At 42.8% G+C, this 21621-nt stretch overlaps 1 pseudogene; it reads right to left on the bottom strand.

Moving 5' to 3' along the window:
- Positions 1 to 21621, bottom strand: part of LOC148522656 (uncharacterized) — a 200635-nt pseudogene that overhangs the window by 61885 nt on the left and 117129 nt on the right.

Here is a 21621-nt window from a genome sequence, read left to right as displayed (position 1 = left end):
AGAGGTGATTACACCAGAAGCCTCACATCGCTTCATATGGAGGTCTTAAAAAATATATATATATATATTTATCCTGAGCAAACACCTGGAGGTCGGAGATTAAGGATTAATAGTTTTATCAATTGAATTATTGTCCAGTGAGATCACTGTGTTTTTTGGACATTTTTTATATGTTTTAAAAGTATATGTGATCCCTAGTAGGATATTTTCTATATATATATAATAGAAATATAGCAGCTGTTGCTTTTTCTATATATTACTCAGACTAGTCTGTATAGACTTCTTTAAGAGAAGTATTTTTAAATATTAGTTATTGTAGTATTGTTGCAATTGCTAAATATTAATATAGAGATTTCTTAATCACATATTTGGTGTCTTGACTCTATTTTCTGCCATGCCCAGTTATTAATTAATTTAATATTTGAATTTGTTATTTATAAGTGCAGCACCAACATACTTTTTTTTGGAGATTAGTTTCCGCCTGGCAAAATGACATCACCCGCGATACTTTTCCGTGGATTTGGACTTATTGCAGCTAATTGAATACGGCCCTTAGAGTATCTAACAGAAAGATCCACTTAGCTTCCTTCTGCAGGTGCAAATTGGATCTATTGCCACATCTTGTTACTAGAGGAACTTGATCTATGATAATATGTTTCATAGCTGTTAAAAAGTGACCTGCAGAGGCAAAATGTGTCAATACATGTTGTTCGCTAGTACCCGAAAGGGTGGCAGCAGGTATCACAGATCTGTGCATTGCCATCCTATCTTTAAAATGATGCTCCATTTTCCTAATGTAATACTTCCTGCAGGGACATATTAGAGCATAAACTACAAATTTACTGATACAAGATAAATGCTGAAGTATCTTAAATGATTTAGCTGAGTAGGAGTGTTTAATAGTGTAACCTGTAGTCATATAAGTGCTGGTGACACAGCCTGCACATTTAAAGCATCCTTTTTTCAAAGGGCCTAAAAAATTTGTTTGAACTTGTTATCCCATATTGGTCACATCTGGATGTACTAGGTAATTCCTGATATTCTTACCAAGGGAATAGCATGATAGAATGCTTTTTGTCATGTAAACCACTAAGATCTTTATCACTAGTTATTAAAGGACAGTACTTTTAATGGCATTATGGGTTTGAAGCTAGCGGTGTTAAATCTGCTAGGCCAAGTAATTTGGTTACTGGTCATTTTTTGTGGTTAAGAACATAATGTGGAATTACGTGGAATGGCCACCACCTTATCTTTGATTTTTTTTGGAGAGTAGATAGTTCATAACCTTATTCTACAAATGTACTGATCTTGTTATTATAAATTTGATGTACCTGCAACATTTGCAAGAATAATAAACCATTATGGACAGGATCTGGATGGAAACTAGATGGAAACTAATAGGGGAAAGATGGATGTTTTACGATCAGTGGGCTTTACAAACAATGATGTATTAAGTTGTTATTCACAATTTTAATTAAGACATCTAGAAACTCAATAATCCTTGTATCAACTTTGTAGGACAATTGAACATGACCCTGTCTGCCATAATGATTGTCCAGTATGTAACAAAGGTGATAACTGCTCCCAGTCAATATGAGCAGGACATCATCTATGTACCCCGTATAGTACAAGATGTTTTCAGACACAGAGGAGTCTTAGAAAAAAAGATCTTCCTCAACACTAAACATAAATTAATTAGCATACAATGGAGCCACAGAGGACCCCATCACACACCCAGATAATTGCAAATAATGATTTCCATTATACAAAAAAAATTCTAAAAGCTCACAAAATAAATTTGGAACAGGGCCTTTATATAGAGTGTTATTGGAAATCAATTTCCTGATGGTTAAAATACCCAACTCATGTGGAAGTCATGTATGCAATGAATTTACATTGATACAACACTGGTAGGTTAAATGGCATCCAACAAAATGTAACCCTAGTGTATATGTCTGTGTGCATGTGATGTGGAACATCGATTGTAAGCTCCACTGGGGTAGGGACTGAAGTGAATGGCCAATTATGTAGTGCGCTACAGAATGTGTGCACTATATAAATAACTGGTAATAATACATTTCCCCCACATAGAGCCCATTAATGTAATGCCATTAAGAGTCCTGTAGTACCCCTTATAATCATTATGCCAAGCAGTAGTAGTGTCCCTTATACATTATGCAACACATTAATGCCCCTTCCATATTATACTGCACAAAAATGCCTTTTCCAGATTATGCACTATAGTATTAGTACTCCATTTAACACTTTATTCCACACAATAGAAGTGCTCCTTACACATTATGATACACATTAATGGCACTTATAACATTATACTTCACAGAAATGCACTTCACATATAGGCCCTCCCCAGCAACTCACCTTCCTGTGTACCTCCAGCAGCCTCTTGCCTTCCCATGTGTGCCATTAGTAGACAGCAGGTGTGGATTTTGTGCCAGAATACCAGCTAATTACAGCTGGCACACCAGCAGGCAGGGACAGGCATGGACAGACAGCACCGAGTGCAATTTAAATTTGGATTTGGTCACAATCCAATTGTAGCTTGCAGACTAGCAGCCAATAAGGAGCCACCATTGCTGATTGGATGCTAATGGGCAAGCACTGATTGCCTCATAACTGTCAGCACTGCATCTCTCTGTCTGCCTGCTGGTGTTCCAGCTATAATCAACTGGTAGGCTGGCACTAAATTAACAATGCTGACACCTAGGCCCCCAGGCAGCCTTGAAAACTCTGTCCCACCTTATGTGCATGACTGGGTGCATGGGGAGTGGTGGGCCATAGAGGAAGCTTGGGCACCATAGCAGCATTGCGATTTGTACTCACAGTAGTTATGCCTCTGTTTGAATGCATGTTATCAATCAGTGGGGTCCTCTTCAGGATCAATGTAATGGGGTTATAGGAGAGGACAATGTAAAAACATAAAGGCTACGAGTATACTTCAGGGTCAAGTCTTCAACCAGGGCAATTCTGGTTATCCAAGGTAGTAAATAATAATTTAGGCAATTTAAGAGGGCTTCACCAATCACAATGTTTATTACATTACACTTGTGCATAGTATCAACTATATATGTATCTCAACTTTAGGCTTTATCAAGATTGAATTATATACAACATATACAGAAGATAAAGAAAATATAATTTGTATGCATATTACAGTTATACAAGTTATCTTAAAAAACACATTCTACATTCAGATACTCACAGTGGCTCCTTGTGTGATTAATAAGTGTTATCTATCTAGTAAAACACTTGCTGCATTTATATAGTTTCACTACCGTGTGAATCCTCTGAGGTCTAACTAGATCTCTCATGTCAGTAAAACACTTAATACATTCAGAGCATTTAAATGGGTCTCTCCTGTATGTGTACTCTGATGACTGATAAGATATGACTTTTTTGTAAAACACTTACTACATTCAGAGCATTTTAATGGTTTCTCTCCTGTGTGACTTCTTTGATGGTGAACAAGACATCTCTTCTCAGTAAAACACTTGCTACATTCAGAACATTTAAATGGTTAATATCATGTGTGAATCCTCTGATGACTGATAAGATGTGACTTTATGGTAAAACAATTACTACATTCAGAGCATTTAAATGGTTTCTCTCCTGTGTGAATCATCTGATGACAGATAAGATGTGACTTTTGGGTAAAACACTTGCTACATTCGGGACATGTAAATGGTTTCTCTCCTGTGTGAATCCTCTGATGTGTAACAAGATATGACTTTCGGGTAAAACCCTTGCTACATTCGGGACATGTAAATGGTTTATCTCCTGTGTGAATCCTCTGATGTGTAACAAGATGTGACTTTTGGGTGAAACACTTGCTACATTCGGGACATGCAAATGGTTTATCTCCTGTGTGAATCCTCTGATGTGTAACAAGATATGATTTTCGGGTAAAACGCTTGCTACATTCAGAGCATTTAAATGGTTTCTCTCCTGTGTGAATCCTCTGATGACAGATAAGTTGTGACTTTATGGTAAAACAATTACTACATTCAGAGCATTTAAATGGTTTCTCTCCTGTGTGACTTCTCTCATGGTTAACAAGACATCTCTTCTCATTAAAACACTTGCTACATTCAGAACATTTAAATGGTTTCTCTCCTGTGTGAATCCTCTGATGACAGATAAGTTGTGATTTTATGGTAAAACAATTACTACATTCAGAGCATTTAAATGGTTTCTCTCCTGTGTGACTCCTCTCATGGTTAACAAGACAACTCTTCTCATTAAAACACTTGCTACATTCAGAACATTTAAATGGTTTCTCTCCTGTGTGAATCCTCTGATGATAGATAAGATGTGACTTTTGGGTAAAACACTTGCTACATTCGGGACATGTAAATGGTTTATCTCCTGTGTGAATCCTCTGATGTATGAGAAGCTGTGATTTATGTGTAAAACTTTTGTCACACTCAGAGCACAGATGTGGTTTCTCTCCTATTAGACTCATCATGTATTAGATGACAAATGAATTTGCTATAGAAGGTTTCTCCTATCCTAAAATGAGAATAGATTTTGGGATTACTCCAAAGATGTCAGAAGAAATTACGTCTTTAGTTGGCTTGATCAAAGAACAATGTCACTTTCTACAAAGTCTTCTTCAGGGGAATCCTGCTCCTTTTTTGTTCTGTAAGAAAAAAATTATATTTAAAAGCATAAAGGTTACTAGGGTAAATCTACTTTTATAGTTATAGTGTTATTTTATATATAGAACTTGATATATTTTTATAAACACTAACTTATGTGGCTAATTTTTTTCCCCTATTTTAAATATATGTGTAAGTTTGCAGATTGCTATATCCCAATATCCAGACTGTGAGGTTCTGGTTTTGTTGTGGACCTGGGGTGGTAATAGGAGCAGACACTGAAGCAGATTTAAAAATAAATGTGGAGTTTTTAATGAGTGGCTTAACAGACATGAATGTGGCAAAACAGAAAGTCCGGATTTAGCACTAAAGTGCACTTGGGAACTGTAGTGATTCAATGGGAAAAGGTCCAGGTAGTGAAAACAGAAGGCAGTCCGGTATTCCAGGTTTTGTGAGGCTGAAATGAATTACAGGCTGAAGTGAATTGCAGGCTGAAGTGAATTGCAAGCTGAAGTGAATTGCCAGAGGAAATGTAAGTGGAGGCAGGGTGCACGGTAGCAGCTGATACAGGTACTCAGGCAAGGGAGAGGCAAGGAGGAGGCAGGGGATTACAGCAGGTTATGGAGCAGGTCAGGTAAAGCAGGCATAGGCAGAGATCCAACAGGCAGGTGGACAAGCTCAGGAACTCTCTCTCAGCTTGCACTGAGAACCACGTTGCACTGGCAATGCAAGGGAGCTTTGAACTCCCCTAAATACCCAGTGCTAAGCCGTGACTGGTCAGAGATTGAGCATGTGACACGCCAGGATTGGCCGTCTAGGTCACATGGCCAAAACCAAGATGGCGGTGCCCATGCCGGAACTGAACAGAAGCACCATGAGGCCTAACCAGCACAGAGTGACAATATGCCCATACCATGCACAGCCAATGCTCCCCGCCAGGCACCAGCACTACTGCCAGATGCCCCCCGCCATAACATCCTCAAAGGTAACACCTGCTGACCACCATGCAGAGAAACCCTGGTCATAATACTGACAAATGTACATCAAAGAGACCTCTTCCCTCCTGCAGCAAATACCAATACTTATATAGTACACATGGTTTATTAATGTTACTATGCAATTTGTATAATCCTCATAATGTGACCTCAGAATGTGTAGATTATACATTACACACCCCCTGCACTGTCTGTAAATGTGATGTGTTTAGAGGAATCGGGTTGTTCGGAAAAACTAGAGCAGACTGTTAAATAAACTGCTACATTGTGGAGATGGCATTGCTCCCCTGAGTATAAATTCAGATACTCAAAATTTGTTTTGTGCAGAGTGCAAAAAAAAGAAGAAAAGCTTTTTTTGAGCAATTCTTTGAAGAAAAGTTAGTTTAATAAAATGTAAAAAGAAGTTTTATAGCAACACATAACACAATTTCTGCATGAACATAATTTATGTATATTGTGAGAAAGTATATTAGTTTCTTTACATATTACTATAATTTATTTTTGTGTTCATCATAATTTGATTGTGTAAATACCAGAAAATAGTTAATTTGTTGATCAAAAATATTAGAGGAACATAAAATATATAAATATATAAATACATTTTAATAGAAATGTCAGTATCTGTTTATTAAACATAATATTATCTAAAAGGTGTTTAATAGATGTATAAGCAAAAGATTTTAGTGTAATAGGTTAAAGAAAACATAAATCCTATTGCTTACCAAATCACAACAAAAATACACTTGCAGATTAATACAAACTGAATAAATATCTTCCAGCAACTAGCAACAGCCAATAGTTTTAAGTTAGTCATTGTGTAGTACACTGATATCAGAAAAGTACACAGTGCATTAAACTGAGAGATGTATTTTCATAAGATTTGCAGTAGCAAACTATAACTCTATCTTAACTGCCCAAAGACATAATAACTGTGAGATAGAAAGGGTAGTGAATGAAGCATTGTCTAGTTCTTATATTCTAGGGTTTCTTTGCAGGGAAGCAAATGGTGGATGAGAGAACCACAGGAATATGGTACATAGACAGAAAGTATAGGGAAGAGAATCACTTCTGTTGTTTGTAGTATGTTAGCTAGAAAATTCGCTGATACTAGTAATTTACAGGTAAATACCCAGTAAACCAAATGCTTGCGTGCCTGTGGAAGAAGAGCAGGGGTTGGCTGGCAAATTGTAGCAAGGGAGGCAAGCTCACAGCACTGGCAAATAGCAGAGGCCCATCCCTTCTTATGGCCCTGCCTGCAGTTTTCCTGACTCCTGGAGTTGGGATGCACTGTAACTTGACATGAGCATGGTGCAAGTGGCTGTGTGCTGGCAGATGAAGGAGGTAAGCATAGGCTCTTAGCTAAGTGCAACAGTCATGTTACTGGCTATTATTCCCTTTAGCAATGCAATGTCATATTTGTCATAATCATAGGGAAAATAGACATTAAAGGATTGGTGGTCCCAGTTCCAACACTTTGCTAGAACATATGTAACCTTGGAAGTTTGCCATTATGTTTCATGACAATTAGATGATAAAGATAAACATTGTAGTCTACAGGCTGCATTTTACAAAAAAAGTTGTGGGAGAAGGAACGGTAGGATCCCTACCTGGCACTCACCACTAGTGCATGCACGGTGATCAGACTGCACAAGTTCAGTAGTGCAATGGCTACTAGCAAATAAAATAAAGAAATCATAATTGTGATTACTTTACTTGTACACATTGTAGGGATGGGCTCCTATCTGAGCCCCTGTCCATGCAAGTGTTTAGTGCCTTGATGGCTGTATTTAATTACTTATTGCAGCAAATAGTAACAATAAGAAGTTATAACTATCAGGTCTAGGATCTAATAATTGCTAAATATGCCACATATGCCCAAATATATACATGTATTGACACAGTGTATATATAATTACTATGACTGCAACCTAACAAACGAGTTGCACATATTGATGTACTAATGAGGGCACCGGGGTCAGCTATAGGTTTAATTTATGTGAGTGATGGACATATATATATATATATATATATATATATATATACACAGATTTTACTAAAGCAGACTAAAAAGTAAGAAATACAAATTCATGTAAATGTTGCAATTAAATGAAATGTATTAAAAGCAAAGTACAAATATAGAAAAAAAAACATTTGTATTTTCTCAGGGCCCCTCTCATTGCCTTGGCACTACAAGTCCCAGCATATCCAGTTGACAAGGTGTGCTGGTACTTATACTCTCATAATAGCTAGACAGGCAGTTCTTGGTTTAAATACCCATATGACCCCTGTATTTCTTTCCTCTCTATGTAGAGCTCCAGGTCCTGTTGTAACCTGTGATCTGGACTATCAAGGGAGGCTACCTGGCTGCTGTGTCAGTGCTGCATCTATAGGGATCACTGTGTATGGGCTTTGTATGGAGGCAGACTGCATTATATTACTTGGAAACAGAAAAGAGGATCTGCTCTTCAACAGAGTAATCCTCCATTGATCGTGACTTTGCTGTAGTCACTCCAGTGAATGATGATCTATTGAGTCCTGACTGGCATCTTATGCTGCATTAAAATGCGGACTGCAGACACATGGAACTGGCAGTGAATGATGGTGATTGAAGAGGCACTGGTGAGATGTTGTCCTGTAAACACCTGGACCAACCTTTGGTTCCACCTATGGTTTCTTCTTGCTCCATTTTAGGAGAGACTGTTATTTCTATTTTGTCATTATGAGCCCCGTAATTACAGAACACAAAAATCAGCCAGCTGTGCAGTGGAACTGGACGAAGCTTTATTGTGATGTGCACTAGAACCGATGAGCTGAACACCAAAGTGTAGGGAAACACTAATGTGGCTCACTGACTGGTACATGGCAGACCAATATGAGATTGGGTTGGGGGACTTATGTCCCCCTGCACCCTTGCCCAGAACACCCCTGAAGGGGGAAGTACCTGTAAGCTCAGTTCAAAAAAATTCCAAGCAGCAGTCCCCTCTGCAATGACTGGGTGTCACTGAGAGATATGCATTGTATCCATTCAGGGCTTGTTCACAATGTAGGCTACATTATGCACAAGCCCTTCACGGGCAAAGTGCAGATGCTAAACAGCTTATGTGCAGATATTGTTCTACAAGATTACTTACAGTGCCCTAATTGTTAGGTGACAGGCAGCAATGCAGGAAACAAGAGCATGTCACCCCTATTTTCTGGGTGTGCTAAAGCCAGTGACTGTGTCCTTGGATGCAGCTTTACTAGCTTAAGCAGAGTGAATTCCCTGGTTATCCAGAGTACTATGAGGGTTTCTCAGAAGGTCATTGTTCACACAGATGATCTGATGCTGCATCTATGGATGCAGCTGCTGATAAGGACAGCCAGTATGAAGTGCCAATAGGATGGATAACTCCTATGTCATTAGCATATTATTGCATAGAATAGCGTACATCTCTATAGCAGGGAAAATGTCTACAACTGTTATAATATTTATCAATATATTTGTATGTGTAATATAATTACCTTACTATGAAGATTCTTTCATCTGTGTCTTTCTTACTCCTCTATCCATCCAGCTCTACAACCAGCAACTAAACCAGCAGCTCTTCCATCAGCTATCAGTAGTATGCTACAGCCTATTTATAGTAATTCCTCCCCATCTCTCCCCAGTAGTTCCCAGGATGACCAGTCAGAATTCTTACACTGAGAGGTGACATGTAAATTAGGGTCTCATAACATTAGTTTATATTTATATAACAAAGCAGCTTCTCATGCTTAGCTCATTGTCTTGTAAATGAGGTGTAAATATTCCTAAAGTCACTTACTACAATGAGAAATGCTAATTACACTTTAGCAGGGGTAAGACCTTGTATTCTAATTAGATCATAGCAGCCTCTGGTATCCTGTTATGTCACCACAGGGAACTTTTGTTTTGGAGACACCTATTGTCTGGGCAGAGAATCAGCAGAAATACTTTTCTTACATATCAGCAGGAACCTCATAATTAGTCATTGTAAATAGTTATATAAATAAACCTATATATATATACATTAGTAGTCAAAAGTTTGTCCAAACCTAAATGAAGGTATATTTTTCATGGTCTAAAAGACTCTGTGATAAAAAGGATTAATATGAGTTTCTTAAGCTGGCTACACAATGGCAGATATATTGGTGATCAATTGATCAGCCAATATATCTTGTGCAGGTCGGCCAGTGTGTACAGACAATATGTCTGTGAATGACGTCATTCACAAACATTTTGTGTCGGCCCTGCTGCACAGCCAATGGCCAAAATATCTTCAGATATATTTGGCATCGTGGTGTGTATGGCCAACCAGCCAACCGCATGATTGGTTGGCTGTTCAGGATGGGCTGGGTTATGCAAAGAAACAAACTCCTGGAGTCCTCATGGGAGCTGCAGACTGCTGGTGCAGGCATTGCATGACGTGTCTGACAGTGGTGAGCATGGTTTTCCTGCGTGTGGGGAGGCGGCTGTGGGAGAGCGGTGAGTCAGGCGGTGGGGCAGCCCGGGGCACACAGAAGCTGCTGGTGTTGCTGAATGCTGTGAAGGGAGGATAAGTTGAACTGGGAATAAGAAGAAGTGTCTGACAGGAGCCGAATACTACACAGATGCACTTCCCCCTGCAGCCCCACACCATGCTGCTATTCAGCTCCAGCCCGTATGACCAGGATGTGGGTGAGTGACCATGGTCCCGGGGTGTAGAGCAGCATTGGGACATGGAGTGCTCACACACAGTATACTCCCAGGAGCGTGAGCACAGTGGGCCTGAGTCAGACCCAGTCACAAGCACTGTGCGCTCACAACCGGATCGATGTTAGGACAGTGTGCATGTGCGAGACCTGGATTGTGACGGGCACTCCGTCACTCCAGGTCTCACAACAAAGGGGGCATGCTGTCAATGTTGAGTGACAGCATGCCCCCTTTGATTGGCGGGCCGGGGGAGTGGCTGCCCAAATGGAGGCATTCCCTTGAGCCAAAATCTCTCTGGGCTTGCGGCAATGAGACCCTACCCAATGGTCACGATGGTCTTGACCATCGTGACCATCTTCCTGGCTGCTCGCTATAGCTGTGGGTGGTCACCCACAGCTATGTGAGTGGCCAGGAGGCCGTTCTAAAAAAAAAAAAGACCGGCCCTGATTCAGAGCGAGTGCTCTGTCAGAGCGATCGGCTCTGAATCAGGCCCAGTGTGTGGAGAAGGCAGACAGGGCCCCAAGTACTAGTGGCGGATCCAGGGCTGAATCCTGGGGGGGGCAGATCCATGGGAGAGTGATCGCCACCCCTAGCACAGACAATCTGCATCATCTACTGAGCTGAGCAGTGTGTTTTCAGCCTGTGCTGTGATCAGAGCCTGTGTAATGCACAGAGAGCACATTACACAGGCTCCAATCACAGCACTGGCAGAACACAGACTGCTCAGCTCAGTGCACCACGATGCAGACTGTGCAGTAGCCAGAGGCTGGAGTTCTCCCCTGATCTTCAGCTTCCGGCTCTCCCCACGGGCACTATGGGAGAGACGTCACGATGTCTCTCCCATAGTTCCAAGGAGCAGCCAGGCGGACCAGAGGGCGGAGGATGCAAGAGCAGGTTTAAGGTAAGTTTTTTTTGTGTGTGTGTGACAGTGGCTATAAGGGAACTACAGGGGGCATTACTATAAGGACACTACAGGGAGCATTACTATAAGGGCACTACAGGGGGCATTACTATAAGGGTACTCTACAGGGGCATTACTATAAGAGCTCTACTGGGGGCATTACTATAAGGGCACTACAGGGGGCATTACTATAAGGGTACTTTACAGGGGCATTACTATAAGAGCACTACTGGGGGCATTACTATAAGGGCACTACAGGGGGCATTACTATAAGGACACTACAGGGGCATTATTAATAGGGTATTACCATATGGGTGCTACAGGGGCATTACTATTGGGGCATTACCATATGGGAGCTGCCAGTCCAATACTATGGGGTCATTTCCATATGTGGACTACTATAGGGGCATTACTATGGGGGCATTACCATATGGGCATTCTGAATGTATATGTGTATATACACTGTATGTATAAGTGCGTGTGTATATATATATGTATATATATATATATATATATATACACTGTATATATATATATATATATATATATATATATATATATATATATAATGTGTATATATATATATATATACACACAAAAACATACAATATACAAACAGTGTATATATATATATATATATATATATACTTTATATGTGTGTGTATATATACTGTATGTATATACTGGGTTGCAGCTATTGTGACTGGAGGCCGCAAGGCCGCTGGTCACAATCCCAACGATGGAATGCCGGCTAGGGATTTTTACCTGTCATAATCCATATGCCGGAATGCAGAACGATGTGGGCCCAAATGAGGTAAGTACGGGTGCCCATCCACTTAGCTGTGCAGGGTAGGGTTAGGTTTAGAGCTCCCTGGGGGGACTTTGGGTTAGGCACCCCCTGGGGAGGGTTAGGCTAGGAGAAGGGGGTTTAGGGTTAGGCACCATTGGGCAGGGGCAATGGTTAGGCACCCCCCCAGGAGGGTTAGGCTTAGGGAGCAGGGAGGGGGGATTAGGTTTTGGCACTAACGGGGAGTTTAGGGTTAGGCACTAGGGGGGAAGGTTAGGGTTAGGCAACCCTAAGGGAGGGTTAGGGGGGGAGAGGGGAGGGTTAGGGTACTTACCTCACCCTGCTTGGATTTTAGCCTCTTGCTGTCGGGATTTGAACCATTGGCTAAACAGCCATCGGCAATACAATCCCATCCCATATATATTCTGTATGTATGTATATATATATATATATATATATATATATTTATATATATATATATATATATATATTGTATTATTGACAATAATTGACTGTATAAGAGTATATAATTGGTGTTAGGTGTATTATAAGTGTATATGTCTGATGTTCATCGTGTTATGTCTTATGTTACAGTTTCGGGGCTGCACATTGCCCAGTTACTGGGACACGATCCACAGGTGTCTCCTGCTCCCTGATGTTGGTGCATCATTTTTATGCACTGGCTCCATGGTCAGGTGGTTTGACATCCTGGTCGCCAGACAGCGCAGCATACACATGGTGATATGTAAGTATATTTATATGTTCACTATATTCTCTCTCTCATACATACATGCACACTGTATGTATGTGTGCATATATGTACTGGGTGGGATGCAAGATGCATCGCACTCGCGATGCATTCCATCGGTCATCACTTGCATGCCGGCATTGGTAACACCGGTATGCATGACGATCCCCGCAAAGGACCGCTCTGTTGGTAAGAGTGACCCTTTGCAGTAGAGGGACTTCCGGGTCTATGACCCAGAAGCCCCTCCAGCATCCCTCTGCGCAGAAGGACACACGCGCCGTGAGGGGGTGCTGGGAGGGATCCGGTTCGATGCCTCTATCAGCACTTTGCAGAGAGAAGCCCATAGACCCCCATAGAACCGGCAACTCCAACCAGACAGCACACTGAATTGAATAGCTCCGGGAGCTCCCTCCAAGCGCTATTCAATTTGCGTTGAATTGAATTGCCTCCATTGGTATACATTTTAATTTTATTTAAAAAACCCTTCCTTACTGCTCAACTTCATAATATACAATTTTTTTGTGGAATAAAGTAAAAAATTGTCTTTAAAATGGCCGCCTTAGGGCTACTCCACTCAGTCTTGTATTCATCATGGGTGTCTGCTGCAGTGTTAATATATATATATATATATATATATATATATGTGTACAGAAATTGCAGGCACTCACCAATGAAAGCAGCTTAGGTTATATTTATTTGCTCACAGTATAGCAGCGACAGTTCGGTTGGCCTCACCAACCTTTTTCAAGCCATAAACAGAGTCAAGCAGTAAAGCTAGCAATGAGTATGAATCCAGCTGAGTAAAGCACTAACCTTTGCATGCCTGCCAGGCTCCTTAAATGTATACCCACGTGGAAAGGCAGGGACTCACTTCCTGTTAGCTAACAAAGCTAAACACCTGTATTACAACATCATGGTAACAAGGAGCCATTTTGCCCCCGGTGACCATAACAATTATAGCAACATAATCAGCAATTACCAATTGCATCAAAAAGAATATAGGGGTCATTCAGACCCACTCGCGAGCGGCAGTACGCTCGCAAGTAGGTCGATGTTCCCCACTGCGCATGCGCACGACGGAGGGAGCTCCATCGTGCGCATGCGCGAGACTCAGCGAGCGAAGGACTTTCCATTGCTCCGGGTCTCGCACCAAAGGGGACGTGCTGTCGATGTTGATTGACAGCACGCCCCCTTTGGTGGGCGTGCCGGGGGCGTGCATGGCAGACGGAGGCGTTCCTATGGGAATGCCTACCATCTGAAGCCGGCCCCACTGACATCACTACTGATGTCAGTGGGAGTGATTTTGGCTCTGATAGAGCCAAAATCACTCCAGGGCTTGCGGTTGAGAAACCCGACCACAGGGTTTCACTCGCAAGTCTGATGGTCGCGATGGTCAAGACCATCGCGACCATCTTGTTGGACGCTCGTATATGCTGTGGGTGGTGACCCACAGCTATACGAGCGTCCAGGAGGACGCTCCATTTTAATGGAAGTGGGCCCTGATTCAGAGCGAGTGCTCTGGTCAGAGCATCCGGCTCTGAATCAGGGCCATAGACAAGAAATACACTCCTAGAAAGCCAGAGTAGAAAGAACTACATCAATTAATCAGTAACCATGTCAGCCACATCAGGAGTGAATGTTCAATAAAGGGGATTATACTACAAATGACTATATATATATATATATATATATATATAGCTTGAAAAAGGTTGGTGAGGCCAACCGAGTCATTGCTGCTATACTGTGAGCAAATAAATATAACCTAAGATGCTTTCATTGGTGAGTGCCTGCAATTTCTTTACTTCTGGATATGCTGGAATCTATAGACTAGATGACTGGCTGCCATGCACCCCCTGTGGAACTATGTTAATGTGATTGCTGCACTAAAGTGGATTTATATATATATATATATATATATATATATATATGTGTGAAAAGATCATCTTTATGTACAGAACCTCTGGCAGATGAGTTTGGGCAGTACACATGGGGACCCAAGACACTGTTGGGGGAGGGTGGAAAGAGGATGTGGGTACTAGTCTGTGACCATCATGAGGCCTGGTCCACAGCAATAATGAATGTAAGAGGGGATCAGAGGGGAGAAGTAATGGATGTCAGGATGTGACAAGAGAGATAAATGATAGATGTTTGACTACTGTTCTCTCCTGGTGTTGCCCAGGCCTGTATACCACTGCTCTCTCCTGGTGTAGCCCAGGCCTATATACTACTGTTCTCTCCTGGTGCAGCCCAGGCCCATATACTACTGTTCTCTCCTGGTGTAGCCCAGGCCCGTATACTACTGTTCTCTCCTGGTGTAGCCCAGGCCCGTATACTACTGCTATTTCCTGGTGTAGCCCAGGCCTGTATACTACTATTCTCTCCTGGTGTAGCCCAGGCCCGTACACTACTGTCCTCTCCTGGTGTAACTCAGGCACATACACTACTGTTCTTTCCTGGTGTAGCCCAGGACCGTATACTATTGTTCTCTCCTGGTGTAGCCCTGGACCGTATACTGCTGTTCTCTCCTAGTGTAGCCAAGGCCTGTATACTACTGTCCTCTCCTGGTGTAATCCAGGCCCGTATACTACTGTCCTTTCCTGGTGTAACCCAGGCCCGTATTCTACTGTCCTCTCCTGGTGTAACCCAAGCCCATATACTACTGTCCTCTCTAGGTGTAACCAAAGCGCATATACTACTGTTCTCTCCTGGTGTAACCCAGGTGCATATACTACTGTTCTCTCCTGGTGTAACCCAGGTACATATACTACTGTTCTCTCCTGGTCTAACCCAGGCACATATACTACTGTTCTCTCCCCTGATGTAACCCAGGCGCATATACTACTGTTCTCTGCTGGTGTAACCCAGGCACATATACTATTGTTCTCTCCTGGTGTAACCCAGGCACATATACTACTGATATCTCCTGGTGTAACCCAGGCCCATATACTACTATTCTCTCCTGGTGTAACCCAGGCACATATACTACTGCTCTCTCCTGGTGTAACCCAGGTACATATACTACTGTTCTCTCCTGGCTTAACCCAGGCACATATACTCCTGTTCTCTCCCCTGGTGTAACCCAGGTGCATATACTACTGTTCTCTCCTGGTGTAACCCAGGCACATATACTACTGTTCTCTCCTTGTGTAACCCAGGCACATACACTACTGTTCTTTCTTGGTGTAACCCAGGCGCATATACTACTGTTCTCTCCTGGTGTAACCCAGGTGTGTACACTACTATTCTTTCCTGTGTATGCTACTATTTCCCCATGGCGTCCTCCCTGCCTATTATCCGGTCCTGTGCATACACTACTTATACGTTACAGTATTACTATATTGATTGCAGCTTGAAGTAGGAAGCAAAAAATTACATTTTAAAAATTGTGACATAAAGCTGCACTAATTTGGCCATCTTAGATTTCCAAAGCCACACTCCTGACCCATATAATAATATATTAAAGTATATCTAAACGTAGATAGAATTTATTTTTATTTGCATTATGACGCAAAGTACTATGGGCCTGAATCATTATGGATCACTATTGCGATCACAACTGCGATTGCACACGCAGACCCACTGCGAAAATATCCTAATATTTGCAGTAGCAATGCCATCGCAGCCCAACATAGGGATGCTTACATATGTAATACTTTGCAAGTCTGCGAAACCAGTTGTCACATTGAGTACCATCAGAGCCTCACGCTCAATTACAACATGTCTGACCTTACTCAGAATTTGCTGACCTTTTTGCATCGCATGCAGTGAAAGCTCAGGGTGCGTATATGCCATCACAGTGGCTAATTAATGCACATCCCTGTAACGGTGTTCAAACACAGTGACTCACCTGCATTGCTCTGACCACCCCCACCCTCGCCAACACACCCAAAAGGTCACTTCCTGTGAATCATTCTGCGATGGGTCTGTGTGGTCACTGCGATTGCATTGGAGCCCATGCACATTGCAATAAGTATGCTTGCGCAGTACGCAACAATTGGCTATCTGCGTGCATAATCGCAGTTGCAATCCATAATGAATCAGGCCCTGTGACACAGATGCTGATACAACAGCAGAGGGTAACAGGATTATAGAGGCCTATTTCCTTTCCCTGTGTGATCTTCAATAGGCCAGCCCACTATGTAAATTACAGGAATATTTGGCACATCTGCCAGTGTGTACGGAATAAAAGATTAATTGGCCAATGTCCTCACAACAAATATATCTTTAGATAGCAGTGACGGTTGTTCAGTGTGTACGAACAACCATCATCTGCAGATATAGCTGCACATCAGCAGATCCGCAGATTTATCTTTCAGGTGTGAACCCAGCTTTAGACATATATATTAGGGGTGTGCACCGGCCACTTTTCGTGTTTTGGTTTTGGATCTGGATCTTTCTTTGTGTTTTGGATCTGGATTGGTTTTGCCAAAACCACCCTTCCGTGTTTTGGGTTCTGGGTTTTGTGTTTTGGATCTGTATTTTTTTGAAAAAAAGCATAAAAACAGCAAAAATCACAGAATTTGTGGGTTTTTCTCCTCCAATGCTATTATTAACCTCAATAACCTTAATTTCCACTCATTTCCAGTCTATTCTGAACACCTCACACCTCACAATAGTGTTTTTATGTCCAAAAGGCTATGTTAAGCAACACAAGTGGATGGCACAACCACCTGGCCCATCTAGGAGTGGCACTGCAGTGGCAGACAGGATGGCAGTTTGAAAAACTAGGCCCCAAACAGTATATAATGCAAAGAAAAAAAAGAGGTGCAAGATGTAATTGTCCTTGGGCCCTCCCACCCACCCTTATGTTGTATAAACAGGACATGCACACTTTAACAAACCAATCATTTCAGCGCCAGGGTCTGCCACACGACTGTGGCTGAAATGATTGGTTCGTTTGGGCCCCCACAAAACAAGCTGGCAATTAATCTGTCCCTCACAAACTGACTCTATGGAGGCAAGATGTCGTCCTCATCCTCCTCATCCACCAATTCCTCACCCTCTTCAGTGATGTGAACATCCTCATCCTCACAGACTATTAACTCGTCCACGCTGGAATCCACCACCACAGGTCCCTCTGTACGTTCTGGAGGCTGGTCTCCCTGGAAGAGTTGGTAATTCATTTTTATGAACATCATCTTCTCCACATTTTGTGGAAGCAACCTCCTACACCTTTCGCTGACAAGGTTCCCGGCTGCACTAAACACTCTTTCGGAGTACACACTGGAGGGGGTGGGGCAACTCAGGTAAAATAGAGCCAGTTTGTACAGGGGCCTCCAAATTGCCTCTTTTTCCTGCCAGTACAGGTACGGACTGTCTGACATGCCTACTTGGATGCTGTCACCAATGTAATCCTCCACCATTCTGTCAATGGTGACAGTATCATATGCAGTGACAGTAGACATATCAGAAATTGTTGCCAGGTCCTTCAGTCCGGACCAGATGTCCAAACTTGGTCCTGTCTGCCCTGCATCACCGCCAGTGGGTTGCTTAGGATACCTTCCTGGCAGTTTTTTCCTGGCAGCCCCAGTTGCGGGAGAAAATGAAGAAGGAGCTGTTGACGTGTCACGTTCCGCTTCAGCTGACAGTGTTTTCACCAGCAGGTCTTTGCACCTCTGCTGGCTTGTGTCGGCCGGAAAGAGAGACACCACATAGGCTTTAAACCTAGGATCGAGCACGGTGGCCAAAATGTAGTGGTCTGATTTCAACAGATTGACCACCCTGGAATCCTGGCAAAGCGTATGAAGGGCTTCATCCACAAGTCCCACATGCCGAGTGGAATCGCTCTGTCTTAGCTCCTCCTTCACTTTCTCCAGCTGCTTCTGCAAAAGCCTGATGAGGTGAAAGACCTGACTCAAGCTGGCAGTGTCTGAACTGACTTCACGTGTGGCAAGTTCGAAGGGCTGGAGAACCTTGCACAACACGGAAATCATTCTCCACTGCGCTTGAGTCAGGTGCATACCCCCTCCTTTGCCTATGTCATAGGTGGATGTATAGGCTTGAATGGCCTTTTGCTGCTCCTCCATCCTCTGAAGCATATAGAGGGTTGAGTTCCACCGCGTCACAACCTCTTGCTTCAGATGATGGCAGGGCAGGTTCAAGAGTGTTTGCTGGTGCTGCCGTCTTCGGCACGCAGTCGCTGAATGGCGAAAGTGGCCAGAAATTTTTTGGGCCACCCAAAGTGTCTCCTGCATGCCCTTGTCGCTTTTCAGAAAATTCTACACCACCAAGTTTATTGTGTGAGCAAAACATGGGACGTGCTGGAATTTGCCCAGATGTAATGCCCACACAATATTGGTGGCATTGTCAGATATCACAAATCCCCAGGAGAGTCTAAGTGGGGTAAGCCACTGGGCGATGATTTCCCTCAGTTTCTCTAAGAGGTTGTTGGCAGTGTGCCTCTTACTGAAACCGGTGATACACAGCATAGCCTGCCTTGGAATGAGCTGGCGTTTCTGAGATGCTGCTACTGGTGACGCTGCTGTTATTGCTGCGTAAGGTGATACATCTACCCAGTGGGCTGTCACAGTCATATTGTCCTTAGTCTGCCCTGTTCCACTTGTCCACATGTCTGTTGTTAAGTGGACATTGGGTACAACTGCATTTTTCAGGACACTGAGGACACTTTTTCTGACGTTTCTGTACAGTCTCGGTATCGCCTGCCTAGTGAAGTGGAATCTAGACAGGATTTGGAACCGGGGACACACTACCTCCATCAATTGTCTAAATCCCACTGCACTAATGGCGGATACCGGACGCACGTCTAACACCAACATAGCAGTCAAGGCCTCAGTTATACGTTTTGCTTCAGGATGACTGCTGTCGTACTTCGTCCTCCTCGCTAAGGACTGTTGGAGGGTCAATTGTTTAGTAAAAGTAGTGGTGTTCCTACTTCCTCTCTGGGATGATGAATGACTCCCAGCAGCAGCAACAGCAGCAGCAGGAGGCGTAGCAATGCAGGATCCTCCGAAGGATTCCCGATCAGTCATGCCAGTGACATGGCCTGCAGGACTACTTCCGATCCTGACTAAGGAGGAAATTGACGAGGAGGGAGTTGACGATGTGGTTTGCAGGTGCTTGGATACAACAGGACAACGGGATTTAGGTGTCCCTGGACTGCTTACGGTCTTAGCTAAAGTTTCTGAACTTGACAGTAACTTATTATGAACGCGCTGCAGGTGCCGTATAAGGGAGGATGTTCCTAGGTGGTTAACATCCCTACCCCTACTTATTTCACCTTTACATATGGTACTTATGGCAAGACAGTTGTTGTCCGGATTTGGATAGAAATATTGCCAGACCAAAGAGGTGGAATGTTTGGTCTTCTGCCCAGGCAAGACCGTGATGGGCTTTTTCATCCCATGGACAACAACTGTCTCCCCCGGAGCCTGATTTAAACAAACCACATCACCATCAGAATCCTCCTCGCCAACTTCCTCCTCAGCGCCAGCTACACTAGTATCCTCATCCTGTTGTACTTCAACAGTGACATCTTCAATTTGCATATCAGCAAGTGGACTGTGGGTGCTCTTTTCAGCACTTGCAGGGGGTGTGCAAATGGTGGAAAGAGCCACCTCTTCCTGTCCAGTGCTGGGAAGGTCAGGCATCGCAACCGCCACCACACTTGGACTCTCCTTGGGGATTTGTGATATCTTCTTAGAATGCACAGTTCTTCGCTGTGCTTTTGCCAGCTTAACTCATTTGATTTTTTTAGCGGGAGGAGGGCCCCATCATCATGTGAAGCTGAACCACTAGTCATGAACATAGAAAGACCTTAGCCCAGTGTTGGCTAACCTTGACACTCCAGCTGTTGTGGAACTATATATCCCAGCATGCCCTACCACAGTTTTAGCATGCCCTAATAGCAAAACTGTAGCAGTGCATGCTGGGTTATGTAGTTCCATAACAGCTGGAGTGTCAAGGTTAGCCAACACTGCCTTAGCCGTTCCTTGCCACTCCGTGTCGTAAATGGCATATTGGCAAGTTTACGTTTCTCTTCAGATGATTTAAATGTTTTTTCAAGGTCATTTCCTGAACTTTGCCATTTGGGATTGTATGTGCCCTCTACTATGACATTGGGCATCGGCCTTGGCAGACGACGTTGATGGCATGTTATCGTCTATGTCATGACAAGTGGCAGCAGCTTCAGCACTAGGAGGAAGTGGTTCTCGATCTTTCCCTATTTTATTTTTATCGGAGAAAGTTTGGTCCTCCATTTATGTTGTATTGATATATATTCGTGCAGCTAAGGCGCACACAAACACAGAAAATATTTTTTTATTTTTGTTGGAGACTAGTGCACTGTGGGTTACACCACCCTTTAAGAAATGAGCCAGCTGGCTCTTTACTTATGGGACACAGGCACATGCTTGGTGCTGCTCCTTTGTTGATGCAAGTGGAGCTACAGCCCACACAATTCACAAAGACAGAATAAAAAAGAAGAATTTTTTATTATTTGTGGAGCACACTTTGGGGGTTACACCACCCTTTAACAGACAGACGCACGCTTGGCGCTGCTGCTTTGAGGATGCACGTACAGTGCAGACAATTCCCAAACACAGAAGAAAATGTTTTATTTTTGTTGGAGTGCACTTTGGGGGTTACACCACCCTTTAACAGACAGACGCACACTTGGCGCTGCTCCTTTGTTGATGCACATGCAGCCACAGTGCGCACAATTCACAAACACAGAAATATTTCAGAAATCTGAACCCGCTCACCCGTAATATATACATAGTAAATTTGATGCCTATAAATGTAATTTTTTTTTCAAAAGTATTATATTTATGAAAAAAAATGTTGTTGTTTTTTTTTTCAAATACACCCAACAAGTAGTTCTCATTTTGAAATAGAGTAAAATTCAGAGGAGTAAAATGAAACACAA

The sequence above is a fragment of the Taudactylus pleione genome, unplaced genomic scaffold (genome assembly GCF_031769625.1).
Source record: "Taudactylus pleione unplaced genomic scaffold, aTauple2 ptg000145l, whole genome shotgun sequence".
NCBI classification, from domain to species: Eukaryota; Metazoa; Chordata; class Amphibia; order Anura; family Myobatrachidae; genus Taudactylus; species Taudactylus pleione.
The sequence above is the reverse complement of the archived record's forward strand: the minus strand, read 5'-3'. Positions and strand labels throughout refer to the sequence as shown.